The sequence below is a fragment of the Cuculus canorus genome, chromosome 7 (assembly GCF_017976375.1).
Source record: "Cuculus canorus isolate bCucCan1 chromosome 7, bCucCan1.pri, whole genome shotgun sequence".
Taxonomy (NCBI): Eukaryota; Metazoa; Chordata; class Aves; order Cuculiformes; family Cuculidae; genus Cuculus; species Cuculus canorus.
This window is the reverse complement of record NC_071407.1, coordinates 1,691,545-1,711,338: the sequence shown is the minus strand read 5'-3', so window position 1 is coordinate 1,711,338 and position 19,794 is coordinate 1,691,545. Positions and strand designations below refer to the sequence as shown.

The following is a 19,794-nucleotide window of genomic DNA, read 5'->3' as shown; positions in this document are numbered from 1 at the left end:
ATTTAGTACTCCTGTGCACAACAGAGCAGTACGTTAAAAGTCATCGCTCTTCTACTGCTTAGAATTAACCAAAATGGAAGCAAAAGAACTGTAATTGTTTCACAGAATAGCTGGAATGTGCTCTACAGAGCATGTGGCTACAAAGATGTACACTTCAAGGGTTCTATTGTACCGAAAATATAAAGAATATCCTTTTTTTAGCAGGCAATGAGGGGGAAAAAATGTGTAGATTACTGTGCTATGGAAACTTTGCTCTTCAAGGTCAGGAGCATGCTGGTAGACCTCTGTGGTTACTGGTCCTGTTTTCTGTGCAAAAGTTTTCTGTGCAAAAACCTTTTTTGTGCAAAGACTGTTTAAACTTCCCAGTGGAGGTGGGATTTATTGTAGTAGCCATGAGTTATTGGAAAGTTGGGATCCTATACCAAAAATCTCCGTCTAGTTTAGGCAAAGAAAAGAGGTAGACATCAGATAGCATCTCTTTCTACCTATTTGTAGATGGCTTTCTGATGAGGAGGTGGGTCCTAAAGTCCTCATTAATCTCTCGTCATGCATGAGAAGCAGCGGACCTACCATGTTGTTAGGCAACGCATTGGAAATATGAGGTAAAATGTTTATTTTCCAAAAGCAATTAGGTGCTAGTGAGGTCCTGCCTGTTTTGGGCGCTGCTTCTAAGAGAACTGGCTACAATTTGGCATTTGCTGGCCCCTTCACTGAGTGACGATATTAAAAAATAGAAGCGTTGGATTTGGAAGACAGCATCCAAATGACTCCCTGTGGTTTCTAAACCCTAACTTGAAAAAATTACACTGTTCTATAATAAAACTAACAGAGCAAAGTAGATTAGTACTGTCCAGAGCAGTGGTGGCTGCCCCATCCCTGGAGGGGTTCAAGGCCAGGTTGGATGGGGCTTTGAACAACCTGATCCAGTGGGAGGTGTCCCTGCCCATTGCAGGGGAGTGCGACTGGATGGGCTTTAAGGTCCCTTCCAACCCAAACCATTCTAGGATTCTATGAATATAACTCTCTAATTTCCATGTCCCCTCCAGCCTTAAGTCCACCTTATTTATTAGTTCATGTTAAGACTTCAGAAGCAAATTGTGTACAGTCTCCCTCTCCATTTGGCCAGATGTATTTTGGGTCTGTTTTCCTATGTCTTCCTTTGATCGTTTGCTGTATTTTGATTGCTTCACAGGATATCAATAATTATTGCAGAAGCAAAATGAAATTAAATCAAAGTTTTTCCAGAAGGTTATAGGAAATATGGACTTGTAGCCCAGGAAACTTGACCAGCTTCAAGTCAGATATACAGTTTGTGACCACAAAAGCATTTTGGGAAATTTTCTTTCATTTCCCTCCGTTTTATGCATCATGAGGTACTTAATTATGATGCCTTGTGTAATGCTGAAGTGACCTGCTACTACTTTACAAGTGCAATTACCTCAAGACAGGCTGGGTTTTGTGCAGCGTTCTGCTGGGACGTTGAGGAGGCGGCAGGTGGTAACGCAGCCGGTGCCAACTATGACCGCGCTGCCCTTCTGCAAAGTGAAGTCGAGGTGAAAAATGTGACCACATCTCTGGGTCACCTTTCCTCTCTGAGCTTCCCACTCTGGCGGGAAGCCTTGCTGTTCAAAGGCTCGCATTGTACCCGTGGCCGTTCTAAACAGCATACAGCACGCTCGGGTTCAGTGTGGGTGGGCAGTTAAAGAGAAGGTATACAGTCAGCATTGCCAAGCAATATTTTTTTTAAGCAGCAGGCAAGATGCATTTCAAAAGGAATAACCACAAAGATATGGGAAACACCTGCGAGCCTTTGTTGGATGGGACTCTCTACAGTGGGACCCAAAGGGAGGGCAAAGACCACCTGTAACTGCTCCGCAAGCGGCTGCAACAACATCTGCAAGGCAGGGATGGAAGTGCACCTATTGCATTGATCAGGCATGTTTTGTTTGTGAAAGGGAGCGCTGAGCCACAGGATATTCACTGTAACTGTGAACAGAGATTGCCTTCCCATCATTACCGCGTGATGCTGGGGTACAGGAAGGACCAAATGGGGTTGTTGTCCCCTCCAGAACATCCCAGGATGGCACACTTGCACCCAGTGCTGTGACACAGCACCATTTTTCTTTTTTTGTAGTGAGTTTTAAGACCTCAGCATCAAAATTTACTTAACAACATCCCCCCCTGGTACAGGTGAGATTCACAGCTGTCAGACCAGCATCACATTTTCATCAAACGCACCTCATCTCGGCTGATTTCATTTGATGTCTTAAAAGTATCATCATCCTGATAAGGAGGGAGATGAGCATCTCGATAGGAACAGGTATGGTTGGACTTGATGATCTTGGAGGTCTTTTCCAGCCTGAATGATGATATGATTCTTTGAAGTAACTGTATAATGACAAATTTATTCTCATTCCTATATTAAGGCCAGAAAGGCGTATCTGATGTGCTACACAGTACCTGGTGGGCTGCATTATTCAACAAAAGGATCTATTTCAGAAAGACATCCACGTGTTTAAAAAATTTAGGCGATGGGGACACCATGCATGAAGTACTCTTGTCATGATTGACTGCTATTGGGTAAAAGCTGTCACCTTTTTTCCAGCTTGACTTCGTGCAGAGCCAGCTTCCAAGCTCTCAATCCTAGCATGGTTTTCTCTGACAGGTTTTAAAAACATCCTCTAATATCCAAATTTTCATCCATTTCACTTTAGATTAAGATCTAAATAGTGGCAGGTCACCTTTGTAAGTTTAAATAAATATTGTTTCCAAAATTATTCCAAATTTTCCAGAGGTCATATTCTGATTTATTGGTCTTTTGGCCTGTCTCCAGTGTTTCAATAGCAGAAGTACACACAATTCTTCCAGATTAGGTCTTTTAATTTCTTATTCCCTCTGTATTTCTTTATAGACTCGCCCTTCGGTTACAGCACTGGTGACACCTTCCCAGCTGAGGAGCTCCTGGGAGGAGCGGCGTGTGGTGAGGCAGAGCAGCTTCTGCTGTGGCTCCAGGTGAAATTAAAGGGGAACAGGGCAGTCCCCTCTCCCTCGCACCCCATCCTCACGAACACAGCCAAAAGCAGAGTAAATTATAATAAATATATCATGGCTTTAAATTGGATGGGGGGAAGATTTAGATTGGACATTCGGAAGAAATTCTTCATGATGAGGGTGGGGAGGCCCTGGCCCAGTGTGTCCAGAGCAGTGGTGGCTGCCCCATCCCTGGAGGGGTTCCAGGCCAGGTTGGATGGGGCTTGGAGCCCCTGATCCAGTGGGAGGTGTCCCTGCCTGTGGCACGGGGTGGGACTGGATGGGCTTTGAGGTCCCTTCCAACCCAAACCATTCTGTGATTCTGTGATTTTATACATATATATTTATGTATATGTAATATATAATAACTGAAGGAACTCTGTACCCGCGAAGCAGGTTTGGTGCTACGAGAAGGTTTGACTTAACTCATCTACAACTGTCACAGCTTAGAAAAACACCACAGTTGCTTGCAGTCGAGTTAAAGTCACTGAATCCCTGTAAAACCCGTCACAGCAGTGGGCTGAAGCTGTGGCACTAATACAGCTTGGAGCTACAGAGGTCTTGGACCACATGCTGTGTTTGTTTTGTCAAAAGCCTTTTCCTAACTCTAGCTGCAGGCTCTTGCAATTATTTGCACCGTATTTTAACTCGCATGCATGGCCTGTCCCTTCCCCCTCCTCTGAGGAAACTGGAGGCCCTGTAGATTGGTACGGGAGTGATTCTAAACTGCAGTCTGACTGAGACGGGGATGGAGTTGGGTTATATTTGCCTACAGAAACACTCTGTAGATGTGCTGCCCGGTGAAATAAAAGGTTCTAGGATATACAAAAAGACATCCGTGCCCTGTACTTGCAGATGACACTAAGCTGGGAGGAAGTGTGGATCTGCTGGAGGGTAGGGAGGCTCTGCAAAGGGATCTGCACAGGCTGGACCGCTGGGCCGAGACCAATGGGATGAGGTTTAACAAGGCCAAATGCCGGGTCCTGCACTTGGGGCACAACAACCCTATGCAGCGCTACAGACTGGGGGAAGAATGGCTGGAGAGCTGCACGGAAGAGAAGGACCTGGGGGTGCTGGTTGACAGCCAACTGACCATGAGCCAGCAGTGTGCCCAGGGGGCCAAGAAGGCCAACGGCATCTTGGCTTGTATCAGAAATGGGGTCACCAGCAGGTCCAGGGAGGTTATTCTCCCTCTGTACTCAGCACTGGTGAGACCACACCTTGAATACTGTGTTCAGTTCTGGGCCCCTCACCACAAGAAGGATGTTGAGGCTCTGGAGCGTGTCCAGAGAAGAGCAACAAAGCTGGTGAGGGGGCTGGAGAACGTCTGACGAGGAGCGGCTGAGAGAGCTGGGGTTGTTTAGCCTGGAGAAGAGGAGGCTGAGGGGAGACCTTATTGCTCTCTACAACTACCTGAAAGGAGGTTGTGGAGAGGAGGGAGCTGGGCTCTTCTCCCAAGGGACAGGGGACAGGACAAGAGGGAATGGCCTCAAGCTCCATCAGGGGAGGTTCAGGTTGGATATCAGAAAAAAATTCTTCACAGTAAGAGTCATTGGGCACTGGAACAGCTGCCCAGGGAGGGGGTCGAGTCGCCTTCCCTGGAGGTGTTTAAGGAACGGGTGGATGAAGTGCTGAGGGACATGGTTTAGGGAGTGTTAGGAATGGTTGGACTCGATGATCCAATGGGTCCTTTCCAACCTGGTGATTCTGTGATTCTGTGATTCTGTGAATCTAATCTGCCTCTCTATGAGCGTAAACAAGCACCCAGTGGAGAGTCTGTTGTTGGATGAGACCCAGCACGGGGCTCTTGTCAAAAATGTGCTGTACAGATTTTGCCATTGTGAGACACTGATGTGTTTCCTGCGTCTTCTTAGACTCAGATCCATTTACTTTGGTCCTTAAATAACCTGTTGCTGCTCTTTAGGGGGTTTCTCAGTCCTGTAGAAGTGGAAGGCAACTGCTGTTCAGGCTCACATACTGCGAAGGAGATTTTTCAGCATTCTCATTATAAGATCTTTTCAGAGAGAATGACCAAAAAAACATCAAGCTTTATCTTTGTTAAGCTCTCAGGGACGGACAGCAGAAAACTCATCCTTTCAGAGCTAAACTGAATAGGTTCAATATAGAAATAATTGCAAGGTAATAAATAGGGCACCCAAGAATGTGGTTTTGACACATTTGCTTTACACAGAAGCCCATGTAACACACACCACAGAGCTTCTGCTGTTTTACATCTGTTTGCTCAGAAAAAATATCTCCTCCCTTTATTGAAATAATATGAAAAGTACAGAATGGAAAAGGCTAAAGAGACCATCAGAGGCTGAGGGGATGCTTACAAACCCTGGTACTTTGATAGGTTTAAAAAAATTGAAGATGAAACGTCTAAAAATTCAAAGTTTTCATCTACAGATTGTTTTCATAGTCAAAAGTCACATATAGTTCTACATCATTGTAAGAAAGAAGAGAGAAGGCAGAGTCCGTCCCTCTGTCTCCCATTCTAGGAGATGGGTCCAAGCCACGAACTGTGATTTGTTCAACGATTTTCACTGTCCTACAGGATGTTTTCTTCTCCTAATTTGCTCTCTCCGGTAGGCTTCACACTTCTGTTATATTGCAGAAAGAAGGTGCGCAGTGCTATGCAACCGTGTCCAGGAAAACTCTACGGGACTTGCAGTACAGACATGAATATCTCAGATGGCAGAAGCTGAGAGAGGGAAGGTTGAGAGCAGATTTTAGGAAGAAGTGTTTTGCTGTGAGGGTGGGGAGGCCCTGGCCCAGGGTGCCCAGAGCAGTGGTGGTGCCCCATCCCTGGAGGGGTTCCAGGCCAGGTTGGATGGGGCTTGGAGCCCCTGATCCAGTGGGAGGTGTCCCTGCCCATGGCAGGGGGTGGGACTGGATGGGCTTTGAGGTCCCTTTCATCTCAACTCATTGCATGATTCTATGATGTGAATTAAATGTCCAGGCAGCAGTAGATCTCAGGGTGATGTGGTTATCAGCATTATTACAGTCGGTGCCGTACATCACAGCAAAGGCAAACCAGAAAAGAATCATAATTCTAAAAGCATGATGAGAGGAAAATATGAGGCTTGAACAATTTCTTTGTCTCTTTACATTTGGCAAATTGTTCTCAGGTTGTAGTCAATGGCACACAAAGATCCACTCTGCCAGGGAGAAAAAGAGTTATAGGAAACGGTGCTTTGCTTAAAGAGCACTGATGTGTGATTAACACAATCGTGAAAGCGTAGTGGCTGCTCTCCTGCTTTCGGCACAGGGGACTTAACTTTGGATCAGAAGAGTGCAGAAAATGGCACCTTTGTGCTCACTGCACTCCTGATAAGCAGAGAAGATACTTCAAATATTTTCAAAACTTTTTTTCTGACAGGTAAGTGATAAATCTTTAGGATTAGTGGCCCATTAGTACAAGGTGTCCCTGCAGGCTCAGGTTCTGCTCCTTCCCTACTGCAAGTTACGGCACGATCCAAGCAGGCGAGTGCCAAAGGCATCTTTTCCATCTTGCTGGGTGTCACAGTGAAGTGCTGGAATGCCAAACAAACACATCCTGCTGCTGTCTAAAGCCTGCCACGCAGGTAAGAAAAACTCCAACTAATAATAATAATAATAATGATAATAAATCATTTCTGTATTTCTGTCTCTCTGTACAGAAATGGATGTTTTATGTTCATCAGATGGACAAAATTGTTCTGATCCGTGACTGGAGCTGAAACACAAAATAAACAGTAATAATGAGAGCAGCACTGATGTGAAATGGCCGAGTAACTGCACCCTGTATTCCAAATCCTGTTTGGTGGAGGTCTAGTTTTCCAATACCCTTTGTCTGGGGCTCATTGGAAGTCACGCATGGAGACCACTTGCCTTTTTCCCTACCCACAACACTTCTCTTCTTTCAAGGATGACAAGCCAATAGCATCCCAGGACATTCTGAGCTACTGCCAGCAGCATTTCTCCTTTGTGGATCAAATAGCAGGAATTGGAATGAACCTTCCTCAAATTCTCTTTCAGGATCTCCTCCAGGCAAAACTTTGAGGTTTGCATAACTCTGAAAAGTAATTTGACTTTATTTTGGCCATGAAAAAGAAGGCTCTTATTTGTGCCAAGCGAAAATATATTTCTTCTTAATAGCATTTTTCTTGCTAATATGGCATTTCTGTCTTCCTTTTTTTTTTTGCTGTGATTTCCCCCTCTTTTAAGGACAGTTTGACAAATACAGTTTCAGACACGCTGAGACAAGAGTAAGATATTTGCAGTAGTTTATCAGACTGCACAGATTAAATACGGGCAAACAAAACATTTCGGTTAGTGGTCTGGGTGTGTTGTTGAAAATTGAAGATGGTATAAATAAATGGAAAAATCAATTTTCCTTTCTTGAAGTACTCCCAGAAGCCTCAATGAGGACAATCCAAAAAAGAAAATAAGAAAGTCACTTTGCAATCAACAAATAGAGATGTGGTTTTAGTGCAATTGCCAGAATAGAGGAAAGGAGCTATCATCTTCATTTTTGATCAAAGCAGAGAATTTCATAGAATGGTTTGGGTTGGAAGGGACCTCAAAGCCCATCCATTCCCACCCCCTGCCCTGGGCAGGGACACCTCCCACTGGATCAGGGGCTCCAAGCCCCATCCAACCTGGCCTGGAACCCCTCCAGGGATGGGGCAGCCACCACTGCTCTGGGCACCCTGGGCCAGGGCCTCACCACCCTCACAGGAAAACATTTCTTCCTGAGTTCTCCTCTCAATCTCCCCTCTTTCAGATGAAAACCGTTCCCCCTCATCCTATCCCTGCCCTCCCTGATCCAGAGCCCCTCCCCAGCTTTCCTGGAGCCCCTTTCCATACTGGAAGCTGCTCTAAGGTCTCTCCGCAGCCTTCTCTTCTCCAGGCTGAACAATCCCAATTCTCTCAGCCTGGCCTCATATGGAAGATGCTCCATTTTTATGACACTTAATTTTCTAATCTGAAATTTTATTTTCCCGTTGAAGCCAGCTGCAGCCACAGAGGGGTCAAGACAGGGTACCTTCTGCCCCCAGGAGTTTGTGCTGGCAGATAAGGAAGGCTTAGCTCAGCACCCATGAGATCCTTTGGGCCGGTTCAGGAGCTGGCTTGCATTTGAGAAGGTGGATATTTATTTACTTAAAAAACTCACAAAGATGCATGGGAGTCTTCTCGGAGATCCTGCCGTGGCTACTTTTTGCAGCAGTTCTTCTAGGAGGTTCTTTTGAAATCCTTGAAGGCAGCAAGCTCTCCAGTGATAATCTCCAATTCCTGGTGGTTTTCTGATGTTCTGCTGTGTTTTGAAATAGCACAGATATGCTGTGCCTTTAATAAGGGGCTCAGGCTCCCCTTATTCGTGCATTCATCTTTTTTTGGCAGAGGAAAGAGAAAACGGTCTCGCTGTACATTATGTATTTAAATCAAGCGGTGTCAGAGGGGCCATACAGAGAGGGGAGCTGCTAAGACAGGTTGGAAAGAGGTCAGGAGCCCATTCATCACTAGTTAAAGCTTTAACCGTACAGAGGAATATCACCAAGGCACAACGTGGGCAATGCACAGCTTTCATCACACCTTTGTCAGCTTTGCGGGTGATGGAGTACAGGTTGCGAGTCCTTGATGTTAAATTCGGGAATGCCCCATGGAGCTGAAGTTAATAATAAAGGGAGGGCCAAGGGAGCACAGTTTTGAACAAAAGAGGGAGGTAGAAGTGATTTATTGGGAGGGCTGAATTTCTCATTACTGTGTAACGGGGAAGAAGTTTTTAAACCACCAAAATTCTGCAGCATCTGTGGCTGGAGATGAGTGCTCTGCGTTAAGATGTGTAGGTAGAGAATGTTCTTGTCCTACACGGCACGATTATTTTGCAGTGGAAAGCACCGACTCTACTCTGTGTGTTCTCTACGAGCGTTTTCTCTCTAATCCTTCTCATAAATTAAGAGACAGTAATTACCTACTGCTTTTCCAAGTTTCCTCTTCCTGTTTGATGTCATTGTGCTCAATCCAGCCCTTACAGGAGGGTTAAGCCTTTCTGGCTTTATTTAGTGCTGCCCCTATTTAATCTTAATTTATGTGATGCACTGATATCTATTTAGAATTCTAAACCAGATATACATAGCAAAATGGAGACATCACTGAAACAAAGAGAACTTTTGTTTATAGGAAAGGGAAGTAAACTTTTTCTCTTCCCTAAAGAGATTGCATCATTCATGGGTAAAGAGGAAAGGGTTTACTTTGTGTTAAGATTGCTTTTTAAAGAGAAAACAGAACCCAGGAACAGATTTTTGGTATCTTTTTTTTTTTGTATTACATCAGAAATACAAAGCATAATTCTCCATACTAACAGCTGACATGATCTAGAACATCTCAGTACCGTATGATTTCATTAATTATCTTTTTTTAATGAAAAAGACTGTTTTCAGAAGAAAAAGGTGCACCATTTATTGAGCACCTAAGAAAAAATAATCCATTAATTTTAACTCTCCAATCCCCAACAACATTAACTGAATTAAAGATATCGCTTAAAAGTAACTTCTCTTTATTTTCTTTCAACCTGACAAAGCTGAGGGTATGCAGCTGGATCTGATCTTAAGAAGGTGGTGGCAGAAGGTGGCACATTGTCAACCCAGTCAGAAGTCAACTCTGTCAACTGTACAGATTACGACACTCATCTGCATAGCAGGTAGGGTAAAACGTTTATGACAGACCCAACGGGACTTCTCTAGAACGTAATTTAAGAATAATGTTACAGAATGGTGACAGTAGAAGTAAATGGTGTAATGGGGTTAACCTTGAGTTCTGCTGATGTGTAGGAACTTCCAGCTTAGTGCTCTGATTTCACAGCATCATGGAATGGTTTGAGTCAGAAGGGACCTTAAAGCCCATCGAGTTCCACCCGCTGCCATGGGCAGGGACATCTCCTACTGGTTGCTCAAAGCCCCATCCAACCTGGCCTTGAAGCATTTCTCAACTGGGGTTCCTCACCTGAATAATCAAAAAACCTCAGGCTAAACAAAGCCATTTTATGGGAGTTATAAAACACTGTCCCAGTGAAGCGGGCTGAGTGTTGCATCTCTTTTAGGCTATGATTGCTGACTAAATGTATTGTTATAGTTCAGATTAAGGACGTGTTGTTTAGATTAACAGTATATGAGTAGTTTTGATTGGAAAGATTGTTCACTGTGGTGCCTTCACGTGACAATAAATGAGAAAGGATTTATCAATTAAGTTAAGTTTGTCAGCAACATTGCTGGGAGAGATGGAACTTAAAATGGCAAAACAACATCCCTCTGTACAGGGTCCTCAGAGGAAAAAAATTCATCTGCCAGAAGCATGAGGTTTGCTGCAGTGATTGCGCTGATTTGAAGTTGTTAGTCGGATGGGCTTTGCTGGTTTTTGCAGGGATTTCTTTTCCGTCTTCCTCGCCAATAAAATTATGGCAGCAAAACATTTAGGTTTTAGGCAGGAGCTAAGCAACATCTTTCATTTGAATGATCTCAAAATTTTATGTGTGTCTCCGTCCCACAAACATCCTTTTCAACACCAATTTAGCAAAATCAGTTGTGTGAGTGCGTTAGACACGCAGTTGGTTTTTAGACATAGCTTTGTAAAACAATAGTATGATAGGACACAGCGGGAACCTTCTTCCTCCAAGTAACGCTTTGTGCCTTTTGAATACTCAGTGCTTCTCAAATAGCCCATTAACAATCTATTTCTTAAATAACCATTCTTATTTGTGATCATTAGTGCTGGAAAACACCAAGAAGTGTAGACTCCTACGTTCAGGTCCTGTGCAATAGAAGTGGACCTCTTAAAAGATCTGCAAAAAGGCAGAACCATAGAATGACTTGGATTGGAATGGACCTTTACAGGGTCTTCAGAAAATGAGATTGTGGGCGGATAATGATTTACTGACATGATTTAGTTTTGTCAAATAGAGAGGAAATAAATGTTATGGACTAATTAGGAAAAAAGAGATACCTATTGTTTATCTCAGTGGATCCACTAAGTTGGACGACACTTTCACCTTTCTCTGTTCCTCTGGTGCAAAATTTGCATGTGGTTTTGTGTGACTGATGACACATGAAAGCAGATGCTGAAGTTTCTTTGGATGCTCAGTTACTTTGAGTTTTCTTAGGAAAGAATTTAAAGATGAGGGAGCTTAGAGACTTCTTGTGTCACCCCCGATTTTGAAAGTCAGTTTTTCTACTGCTTTGCTTTCATCATAACTATTTCCAGAAGGACAATATGGGGTTTAGAGGCTTCCAAAATCTGAATGGTAACGTTATATCCTCTCACCATATGAAAATGAACATATGAATTGTGGAATACTGAACTGATGTTCCTGGGGTAGTCTAGAGCATCTAACACACCCTTTATAATTCTATTTATAAACACAGAGAGTAAATGTCTCTGTTAAAACAGCCGGCTGACTGTGTGACTTAGAACATATAAAGCACTTCCCTCATAATGTTTGCATTTGAGGGAATATTTCTTTTTCCTACACTTTGTCATGCCCTGACTTGAAATGACTGATCTCTTGCACGATAGCTGTGTGGCTGTGATACAGCTGGCAGGAAAGCGAAGGCATTCTTCAACTTTTAAATAACTAAGTTAAAATAACAGTGATTGAAAGTATGTCTATATTAAACTCGATATAAATAACCTGACTTACGTAGAGACAGCTAGGACTTTGTAACTTGAATTCACCTACAGGTTCTGTATCATTTCATCTGGTAATCTAAAAACCTTTCTAGAGAAAATGTACTACCAGTGGCTGTTATCAGAGGGACTGAAGGGATATTTTGTCCTTGAAGTCACCCGTTATCATCTTAAAACTGTAAAGGGTTACAGGACATCATATCTTTGGTCAAAGGCCTGGAACAACTCCCGTATGAAGAGAGGCTGAGAGAGTTGGGGTGGTTCAGCTTGGAGAAGGGAAGGCGCTGAGGAGACCTCGTTGTGGCCTTTCAATACCGACAAGAAATATGGGGGAAAACCTTTTAGCAGGGTTTGTGGCAACACAACAAGGGGGAATCGTTTTAAACTAAAGGAGCAGAGGTTTAGAGTACATAATAGGAAGAAATTCTTCACGCTGAGGGTGGGGAGGCCCTGGCCCAGGGTGCCCAGAGCAGTGGGGGCTGCCCCATCCCTGGAGGGGTTCCAGGCCAGGTTGGATGGAGCCCCTGATCCAGTGGGAGGTGTCCCTGCCCGTGGCAGGGGTTGGACTGGATGGGCTTTGAAGTCCTTTCAATGATTCTATGTTACTTTAGAAACACAGACTACCTGGATGATACTGAGATAATTGCGATGCTGAGTTTATTTTTCCATTGCAAGAAGCGTGTGATATTCCCCCTAAATGCCTGCCTGAATTCACAGCTGGTGTAAATCAGCAAATCTCCACTGACTCCTTTCTTGGTGCTGTGTAACTTTCGGAAGTGCCTGGCATTCTTATCAGAAGGGTAAACCACAACAGGTCAGCCAGGCTTCTCAGACTCAGCTCACTCCCTGGAACTCCGGTGGGCAGCACCATACACACTATATGGGAATTCGGTGTGAAGTTATCTTAAACAACTCAAAAGTGTGGGTTTTTTTTCCTTGTCCAGAAATAGTATAGCCATATCATATATGCTAGAAGAAAAAAAAACTATTTATCATTTAAATACTATATATTACTTAACAGAAGTGCTATCCCAAACATGCTGCCTAAATCCATGGTTCTCATCTGAGCAGCTGAAGCAATCCCAGGCCTCTTGGGAGAAATGAAAGTCTTGGCTAACCCTACCGTGTCCTGCACCTCCCACTCCCACCCTTGGAGTGGGGTGAAAGGATCTAGGAAAGATTTACTGTGGCAACAAGCCTAAGCCCATGTATTTCATTCCAGAGTTTCCTCTCTTTTTTTTTTGGCAAAATTAAAGCACACAGCCTTTCTTTGTGCACCACTTTGTGGTGTAAAACTGTGTAAATGCAAGACTTCTGTACTCATGTCATTGACTAGTTCTGCTGAGGGTCCACCTGCTTCATCTGCTGCTATTTGTGCTGTGATCTTAAAGGCTCTCCATCATGTGATATATTCAGGTGTCCTTAGATCCATATCTGAGTTCATTTCAGGTTGATTTTTTGTTTTGTTTAAGGGAGTACGGTGCCAAATTCCCACCTTGCCGATGAGAAATTAACCTTTCCCATTCAGAGAAGGTTCTTGTGTCTCAGATGAAGGATTTCACACTAGCTAAAACCTGCCCAGTACAGAAGCAATCAACATATTCATAGGCGATACTTACTGATCAGATGGTGAAAATAGGTGATAAAATACCTTTCACTAAATCAATGTTAGGAATATTTTGACTTTTGAGAAGGGATGATGGATTCCTTTGTGTCCAGCACCAGCTGCCCTTCTAGATGTAAAAATCTATACAATAAAGGTCCATGGGCTCTATCTGGTAAATCATGTTGACTTCTGTCTCCTAAAACAAGCTTAATACTTGGCTGAAAAAACGCCTCTGTTAATAATATCCTTTGTAAAAAACCAACTGGGCTTACATATCTGGTCTCTTGTTGGAGTAGAAATCTATAAAGATTTTCTTTCTGTAAATGTTATTTATTTCCTCTCTCCACCATGTTTTAATGCAGTTTCTGGAATCCCTAAGGACTCCATATCTAACTGTAGCCGGCAAATACAATTCCTTCCCTCAGTCCCTGAACCTCAGTAACTGTTTTTCCAAGCACCCGGAAGGCAAGAACAGGTGGTGTCATTTTTCTTCATCACAATTTAATGTTTTTCAGTGTTATTAATAAATAGAAAGGTAGATTTTCATCCTTGCGTTCTGGTCTTCTTTTCCTTCTAGAGCTTCCAAAAGGTCTCATGTTATGTAAAGTTGGAGGAGGTCTCCTCTGTTCCACAAAGGCAGCACTGGAGACACATAAAGGCATCTTCAGAAACTGCAGGGTTGGCCGTGCAGCCAGGTGGGATGCCAGGTGACTATCTTTTTAAAAGTTGTCATAGGTAAAAGAGGGGAGAGGAAGAGAACTACATCTCAGCTTCAGTTGCACCTTCAACCTGACGTGCATGAGACTTTGAAAAGTATGATTTACTGATGGCAGTGTCAGAACCCGCAGCCGCTTCCATCGTCTGCCAAGAACAACGTACAGCTTAGGCCCTGTAAGTGACTATCACACAGTCACCAGCTTCAGGAAGCTGAACCTGCTTCCCCTGACCACGATCGGCCCATGGAGACATCTCACCAAGCGATCATTTAACCTTCTGGTTGTTTGCCAGCTGCCAGAGAAGTTCTTTGTTGCACAGTAGGACTATGGGGCTCTGTAACTAAGCAGGTGAGGCTTTGTTTTCTGTATTATTATCCCTGTTTTGTTGCCTTGGGCAAGTGCTTTGCTGTTGACTGTACAGCTACAATCTGTAGCAGAACTCGAGATGCTCGGTCTGTTTCACGTTTGCCTAATCTATAGCATGATTAGTATTTGCAAGAACAGTACGTGCCAGGAGTCTGTGTTTGCATAAAAGATATAAATTAATCTGAACTAGGCGAGCTCAAGGCTACCAAACTGACTTGGCTTAGTGTCAGCCTGTTAATGTAAAATGCAGAGCATGTTAATTGTTAAATATGCTGATCATTCTTTCCAAGTCTCATCCAACTAAATCTATCTTTAGGGTAAAGGATTTAATTAATCTTTATCTTAAATGGTGATAATTCTGTTTTAATATGTGAGTATTCATAATCTCTCTCTCTCCTTTCTTATCATTTGTCTGTACTCTTCCAGTCCTCTTCAGACAGTAAAAGCTGTAGGAAGGATCGTAACAGAACGCATTGGCCCCTGCTCCTGCTTTGCTCTAGCGTGGTTGTGTGATCTTTTCCTTACAGCTGTACAAAGATGTCCCTTTTCTGCAATCCTCCTGAGCACTCGTTCTCCAATTCTTGTTGTCTGGGAATTCAGACGTCAAGGATCACAAAGTCCATCACACTGAACACAGCAGCCTAAACAGAAATTCAGTGAGCTTCACAAAACCATCACACACAGTTGAGTGTTTGGATGCCTTCTAACTTGCTACATCCAAGTTTAGGACATATTCCTTGGTGCAAATCCACTAATGTAACAGTAGGAACTTATTTCGTTGTAGGTACCCAGAGCCATTTCCTTTTTGGACTACAGATGTTAATAGCGAATGCAAAAAAACTAAATCATGCCTTTCATTTGATGTAAAAATAAAACACTCCTCCCTAGCTTTTAATAACCTGATACCCTGTGCTCTTTCCAAGGTTCTATAACTGGTCTTAAAAAGAACTTGAATGGGTGAAATGTGGTGGGTTCGTTCGACATCTGGAAGTACTCTCACGGCTGTCTTCGCTTGCTCTCAGGACAGTGAACAGCTAGGCTGCATGATTTCTTGCTGTTCATACAAGGAGTACCAGGTAGCATCATTGTGAGTAAATAAAAGATCAAATTCTCTGCAGTGGAGACTGATGTTTTGAGGTCTGGGTTTGGGCACTTGGGCCTGTTGCTAATGCAGGAAGTGAGGAGCTGTTTGGTTTGACTTTGTAGCTAGAGAAGGCAATCTAACGCTCATTAGGTCACCTTTTTTGGAGCATCTCTGCTGTGCTCATACTGAGTAGGACCCTTATTACATGCTTGGTTCCAGTTATTCGATCTATTAAAATGAGTTATTTCCACTGTATTCAAAAAGCACCCGTGTTCTCGGCCAGCAGGCAGGGGGGTTCGAGCTAACTACTAGGAACTCTTTCTAAAGCAAATTTTATACTCCTTACTGTTCCCCTTTCTTCTGTTCAGGAGCAAATTCATGGTGTGAATTCATGGTGTGAATGTTGGGGTTGTCCTGTGTAGGGACAGGAGTTGGACTCGATGATCTTTGTGGGTCCTTTCCAACTCAGGACAGTCCACGATTCTGTGAAGTGTTCCCAATGCCTGTGGCACCAATCCCTCCATGGAAAATCAAGGGAAAGAACATGGTGACTACTGTGATTTTGTATTAAAAAAAACACCCCGAAAGAGATAAGAAAGCAGATATTCAGGCATTTAATTTTATATAATAAATCATGAAGATTTTGTTTAAACAGCCCTTTGCTGTTCCCTTTAATTATGTTGGGTTTTTTTTTCTGCTGGCTTTGGCTACTTTTTGGATCTTCCCTAACTGGCTTCAAAAAAGAAGTGAGAAAGGAAGCTATTTGGGGCATTTTTAACAGTATAATCCCCTCTTTTGACAGTTACCATGCACCGCCTGGATTTACAGTATGCTGTTTCAGAGTGTGGTGATGAAATACCAGCTACACCGAAGAGCCGGGGCATTCTCAGAGCAACATGAGTTGAAGAAATGGCTGCAAAAAAACAAAGCGCTTCCAATTAAATATGTGAAAAAGAGCAAACAAACAGCTGTTTGGATACCTTCCTGTAGCTCAGGCTGCAACAGGGGAGCTTCAGATTGGACATCAGGAGAAAATTTTCACTGAAGGGGTCATTGTGCACTGGCAGAGGCTGCCCAGGGAGGTGGTGGAGTCACCAACCCTGGAGGGGTTTGAAAGATGGGTAGAGGAGGTACTTAAGGATATGGTTTAGTGGCAGACAGATATGGTTTAGTGGCAGATATGGTTTAGTGGCAGACAGGTATGGTTGGCCTCGATGATCTCAGAGATGTTTTCCAAGCTGTTGATTCTATAGCAAATGGCCAGGGGGTTATGCAGAAGGCCCTCAAAGATGCTGATTGTGTCTTTCTTAAAGTCAGGTTTTAAATGTGTGTGTGTGTGTGTGTAGGGTAGCGTTTATCAGCGAAACAAATAAATACAGGATAAAAGTGGTGATATTCTTTCTCTGCAGGTATTTCAGGGGGGAAAATCATTTTAATAGATGTGCTGCACTGACACAGCGTGCAGCCTGCGAGGTTGGCGGTGGCACTGCGGGGATGACTGGCATCATCTCGGAGCAACTTTCCGCTCGCATGCATCATTCATAGGAATATCAGCTCTGATTGTCATGGATAAAAGGTTGGTTTAAAACTCTGACTCTTTGCTAGACGCTGCTAGAACAAATTCAGGAGCAGAGTGTTTAATAATTATGTACTCTTGGATAAAGTACCAAAGTTAAATCAGTGCCCTGGAGGATATTGGAGCACAGGAAACGTACCAGGGGGATAAAGCAAGCTTCCAGAAGGACCTGACCTTCACAGCTGTGTGCTGAACCCCCTGCTGAGGCAGGCTGGTGGTCACACAGAACCGGGGCGATGACCCTCCGTTGGTTTCACCCTTTCTAGTTTAATTGGTGACCAGGAGATGGCAGTCTCCATGCTGCATGGCCAAGATCTAAACTAGCAGAGCCTTCCTATGTATCTGTGAAGAGTTACAACATTCCATCCTGAGCTTGTTTTCTCCTGAAGGAGCTAAAATAAGCAGATGTGTTGGTGGTGTGTGCTCATCCTAACGTTTGCTGGAGACCTTGCCGTACTGTCAAACACAACAGGCTGCACCAGGGTCACGAGGAATTTCTTCCAGTAATTCCTCCTGACGTGGAAGTAATGTCTCAGGATCTCATGACCTATGCTATGAACTTAACTCATATCATTACTGAAAGAAGTTTGTTTGTAGAGATTTTCTGTGTATTTACTATTCCAAACAAAGGAAATTCTTTGCCATTTTCTTTCATTGCAACATTATCTTGGAAGATTCCTTTGTATATTTTTACTTTCTTTTTGTTTGTGTTCTCTATGAGGAACAGAAGAGATTTCCAAACAATATCTGAACCAGGCTTTTCCTTCTCAATGTGACATGCTGGTCTCAAAGCACTCTCATGTATGTGCTCCTGGGACTGTACTGCTAAGCTAGAATCCTTCAGAAGTGGCCACAGACTCAGGGCTCATGAGTTTTGGGCTGTCCAACATGATACAAATGGCTTGGGTTATCAGATGATTCAGTAATTATTCATGTTTTTAGCATTAACTTCACTAAAACCTCCTAAAGATAACTATTTCAATTTGAAAAAAATTAATAAATGCCTCACTTGAAAATCATAGAATCCTGAAATGGTTTGGATTGGAAGGGACCTTACAGATCATCCTGATCCATCCCCCTGCCATGGGCAGGGACCCCTCCCACTGGCTCAGGGGCTCCAAGCCCCATCCAACCTGGCCTGGAACCCCTCCAGGGATGGGGCAGCCCCCACTGCTCTGGGCACCCTGGGCCAGGGCCTCCCCACCCTCACAGCAAAAACATTTCTTCACGAGTTCTCCTCTCAATCTCCCCTCTTTCAGATGAAAACTGTTCCCCCTCATCCTCTCCCTGCCCTCCCTGATCCAGAGCCCCTCCCCAGCTCTCCTGGAGCCCCTTTCAGCACTGGAAGCTGCTCTAAGGTCTTCCCAGAGCCTTCTCTTCTCCAGGCTGAACAACCCCAACTCTCTCAGCCTGTCCTTGTACGGGAGGTGCTCCAGCCCTCAGATCATCTCTGTGGCCACCTCTGGGCTCGCTCCAAGAGGTCCATGTCCTTCCGGTGCTGAGGTCTCCAGAGCTGGATGCAGGGCACAGGTGAGGTCTCACCAGAGAGCAATATAGGGGCACAATCACCTGACTGACTTACCAGTATAGCGTTGTCCTTTCCAGCTGAGATATGCTCTATTGTATCAAAAGTAGAGTGATTTATTAGTTATTTTGACGCATTCTCACGTCAGTTCTGTATTTTTATATTCTGGTGAGGGCTTACAGTGTAAAACTGACAGAATCTTTCCTAAACATTCAGGAAAAAAACCTGGCAAGGGAGTTCCTGGTGATTGAAATACAGCATTTCATCACAGTGCATGGGATATGCATCCGATAAGAATGTTTTTCCCAAGGTTTCCGGCTCTTCTATGTGCCATACAGCGGTGTGGAAGGGATTTGGATCCTTGAATAGAGGTGGGCACTGCAGGGTTTTGTAAAGCTTTCACTAAGGATGTAAATGTTCTCCCTAAATTCTTTTTGAAATGAAGATTTTGGACAGAAATTAGATGAGCTAATCCGTATAAGTTATAACATATGCCATACTGGGTAGAATGTAGCATATTAAAACTCTGGAAGCGCATTAAGGTCTGTGACATTTTGCCCAGTTCAGTTTTTTTGAAATGGGATTTCTCTTTTATGAAATAACAGTCAATTCAGCTTTTCCAGCATTATGCGTGTGTGTAATGGAACCATCCATCAATGTGACTGATGATCATCCAGGGCTTAACAGAGGAGGTTCTAGCAATTATAAATCCTGATCTGTGGGCAAACGGCTTCGGGAGAGCCCATCTCCAGCCTTGTGGCGCACCAGGGAGCCCTGCAAGCAGAGAGGTCATTTAACAGCCCAGAGGCAGAGACTTTGGTGCATGGATACCTGAGCTGACATGAGCCAGATAGCTCCTTTCGTCTGGCATCTACAGCTTCACGTCTCGTGTGAGCATTACCTCAGGGCTCGCTGCATGCTTCTCAACTGCAGAGCATGGATGGGCCTCATTAATTCCTGGAAATAATATCAGCCAGAGAGCAGAGCTTAAAGAAAAACCTTTTTTCTAGGTTCCAGAGACTGGATTCGAGGCAAAAGTAGCAGGAGAACAGCAAGATTTTTATCCAGTCTAGAAAAATGGCTGTTCTTAATCACTGGCCTGGTGCTGTGTGCGGGACTTGTATCATTATGGCAGTGTAACGGGGGGTTCTGTTGGAGTTCATTCCATGCCAACTCCCCAATTAAAAGTGTTCGACTGACAAAGAAAACTAGGAATTATTATTGAAA

General features: G+C 43.8%; 1 long non-coding RNA gene across 1 annotated transcript; it reads left to right on the top strand.

Moving 5' to 3' along the window:
• The first annotated feature begins 2,220 nt into the window (after nt 1-2,220).
• On the top strand, nt 2,221-18,036 carry LOC128852663 (uncharacterized). The gene is made up of 7 exons (XR_008450633.1): nt 2,221-2,320; nt 2,912-3,012; nt 9,596-9,715; nt 13,663-13,775; nt 13,878-14,364; nt 15,306-15,469; nt 16,269-18,036. It is a non-coding gene; the product is annotated as an uncharacterized LOC128852663 (long non-coding RNA).
• Nucleotides 18,037-19,794: the final 1,758 nt, after the last annotated feature.